Source organism: Rhincodon typus, chromosome 16, assembly GCF_021869965.1.
Source record: "Rhincodon typus isolate 14 chromosome 16, sRhiTyp1.1, whole genome shotgun sequence".
Lineage (NCBI taxonomy): Eukaryota > Metazoa > Chordata > Chondrichthyes > Orectolobiformes > Rhincodontidae > Rhincodon > Rhincodon typus.
The window spans coordinates 39422147-39425937 of NC_063347.1; positions in this window are offsets into that span (position 1 = coordinate 39422147).

The window sequence follows — 3791 nt, forward strand, 5'->3', positions numbered from 1 at the left end:
TTTACTGTCTTGTACTCTGACTTGGATGAATTTGGCATCTTTCATTCATTGTAATACTTGGGGAAAATGCTACATTTATTCAATAAGGCTGGAACCTAAAGAGCATAAATTTATTCTTGTTAACATAGTTTTAAAAATGGGAACAAAGGAAATTATTTTATCTTTATTTTCAGGCCAGTATAGTAGGCAAACTGTTCCAGTTACCTCCACCACTTTTAAAGTAATATTTTTGTCCCTGTTTTTTAGTGTATTTGTAAACAATACATCTCAAAACTATTGGTTAGATTTTAACAAAATGCGGGCCATACCTTACCTGTGTTCCAAGGAAGAACTGATTCATTGTTGATTAAATTGTAGTTTGGGATCCAAATCCTAGAAATTTGTTTTAAAGGATCCATTATCATTGAGAGAGAGAGAGCACAACTTCACAAATGTTGTCTTTTTAAAAAAAATTTTAAATGATTATTGTAAAATATTGTGGATTGTCTCAGCTGCTGCAAAAGGATTAGTTACAGCTATCAAAATGTGAGCTGCTTTTTCAGAGAAAGTTGTTGGATATGGATTGGCCTGAAGGTTTCTCAGTGAGCTGAAAAAGGTCTTAATAAAAAGATTTTATTTTATAGCTTTGGAGTTACAAACCATCAACCAAGCAAGGAAAAACCTCAAGGAAGAGCTGCGTAATTGAGTTAACACAAAATGATAGGAGTAATGGCTTGACCGGCTTCCCTCTCTCAGCCTCTTCATCTCCAATAGCTGCCACAACACCAATTGCCTGAATCTCTCCATCCGTCTCACTTACTCCAACCTCTCCCCGTCAGAACGTGCAGTCCTCCGGCCCCTTCGCTGCAACCCCAACCTCACCATTAAACCCGCCGACAAGGGCGTGTGGTGCTGGTATGGCGAACTGACCTCTACATCACTGTGGCCAGACACCAACTTTCTGACACCATCTCCTACCGTCCCCTCAATCATGACCCCACCCCTGATCACCAAGCCATCTCCCATACCATCAACAACCTCATTACCTCTGGAGATCTCCCATCCACAGCCTCCAACCTGATAGTTCCCCAACCCCACACCGCCCATTTCTATCGCCTACCCAAAATCCAATAACCCGACTGCCCCGGTCAACCCATTGTCTCTGCCTGCTCCTGCCCCACTGAGTTCATCTCCTCCTACCTTGACTCCATTTTTTCTCCTTTTAGTCTAGGAACTCTCAACCTACATTCGGGACAAAACCCACGCCCTCCACCTTTTATAAAACTTTCAATTCTCTGGCCCCCAGTATCTCATCGACATAGACGTTCAGTCCCTGTATGCCCATACCCCCATGGGTATGGCCTAAAAGCACTCTGCTTCTTCCTCTCCCATAGGCCCAACTAGCCCCCCTCCACAAAACTCTTTCACTTGGAGGAACTGGTCCACACCCTCAACAATTTTTCCTTTGATTCCTCCCACTTCTTGCAAACCAAAGGGGGTGGCCATGGGCACCCATATAGGCCTGAGCTATATCTACCTCTTTGTAGGATTCATGGAACAGTCCCTCTTCAACAACTAAACTGGCATCATCCCTCACCTCTTTCTCCACTACATTGATGACTGTACCGGCGCTGCCTTGTGCTCCCACAAAGAGCTTGAATAGTTCATAAACTTCACCAACACCTTCCACCACACACTCAAATTAACCTGGACCATTTCTGACACTTCCCTCCCCTTCTTGGACCTGTCTGTCTCCATCTCCAGTAACCAAATCACCACTGACATCCATTTCAAACCCAATGACTCCCACAATTACCTTGACTACACCTCCTCTCACCCATCCTCCTGCAAAAATGCTATCCCACACTCTCAATTCCTCTGCCTCCACCGCATCTGCGCCCAGGATGAGGCATTCTACTCTTAGAACTTCCCAGATATCCTCCTACTTTTAGGGACCACAGTTTCCCCTCCTCTGTAATTAAAGATGCCCTCAACTGTATCACTGCCATTTCCCACACGTCTGCCCTCAAACCCTCTCCCCCACAACAACAATAAGGATCGGGTCCCCTTAGTCCTCTCATACCACTCATCCAACCTCCGTATACAATGCATCATCCTCCAACATTTCCATCACCTACAATCAGACCCCACCACCCCTGTCCTCTTTCCACAGGGACCATTCATTCTGTGACTCCCTTGTCAGCTCCACGCTCCCCACCAATCCCTCCACCACACCCGGTACCTTTCCCTGCAACTGTAGGAGGTGCTAGACCTGCGTCCCTCCACCTCAACTCCATCCAAGCCCCCAATCAATTCTTCCAAATCCAGCTGAAATTTACCTGCACTCCATCTAACCTCATCTACTGTATCTGTTGCTCCTCATGTGATCTATATATCAGGGAGACTAAACGCAGACTCAGGGTTTGGTTCGCAGATCACCTGTACTCTGCAAGGACCAACAAACCTGACCTTCCGGTTGCCATCCACTTTAACTCTCCCTCCCATTCCCCTGGTGACAGTCCATCTTTGGCTTCCTCCACTGTCAGAGTGAGGCCAAATGTAAACTGGAGGAACAACACCTGATATTTCACCTTGCGAGCTTACAACCCAATGGCCTGATAATTGACTTCATCAGCTTCAAAATCTCTCCTCCCCTAACCTGTCCATCTTCCGACTCGCCTATCCACTCCACCCTTCCCACTGACTAACCACAATAACCTCCTACCTACATCACCAGCTTCAAAATCTCTCCACCCCCAACCTGTCCATCTTCCTACTCACCTGTCTGCTCCATCCTTCCCACTGACTGAATCCAATAACCCCCTATCTGCATCCACCTATCTCCATCCCAACTACCCTCAACCGGCCCCACACTCCTCCCTCTATTTATTTCTGGGCTGCCGTTCCCCTCCCCAGTCCTGATGAAGGGTCTCAACCAAAACATTGATTTCCCTGCTCCTCGGATGCTGTCTGACCTGCTGCCCTTTTCCAGCTCCACATTTATTCACTCTAGCTTCCAGCATCTGCAGTCCTTACTGTCTCCAAGGTGTAATGGCTCTACTGAGTATCATCTTGTTTGTAATTATTTTGATTCAGCCACAATGGCAGAATGTGATACAGGACAGTTGACTTGCATTTCTTTTCTAGTTGACCATCTCCATTCTCCAATTGAAATCCCAATCCTAATATTGGTACATATCAGACATAAATCTGTGATTACAAAAGCAAAACCATCTTTGACTCCATCCTTCAGTGCCAAGATAAAGAGCACAACTATGACATCAAAGTGGATTGGCCCTAAAGAACATCTGTTTTACTGACTAGCAGAGCATCAGTGTTCTGATCTGATCTTGGAATTGGTAGATTTTTCATCCAGTTGTCTATATTGTAATGGTGAAATGCTAGCAAGCAAGTGCCTGAGCTTCAACCTGGAAACTTTATTTCCAATATTTATTTGTTCCTAGAGGAGTTAAATATATAAGTTGAGCAGTGTGAACCGTCAATGTACATAGCTTGATAGTTTTTCATTCGCGTTCAATTGATTTATATGTTTAATTATGAATGTCAGAATGTTTAGTGACAAATATTTGTTTGTACAATGACTCTATGCATTTCTATTTTAAGTTTTTGATGACTAGATTGTTGCAGAACTAGAAATGTTGAGTACATTTACTTTTGATTTATTCATTAAGATATTTTTAACTTGGACATATTTGGTCATTTCCCTTATATTTTACAAATTCAGCATTGAAATGTCACCACATAGACATTTGAAAGATATTATATGGTAGGAATTAGAGCATGCCTATTTT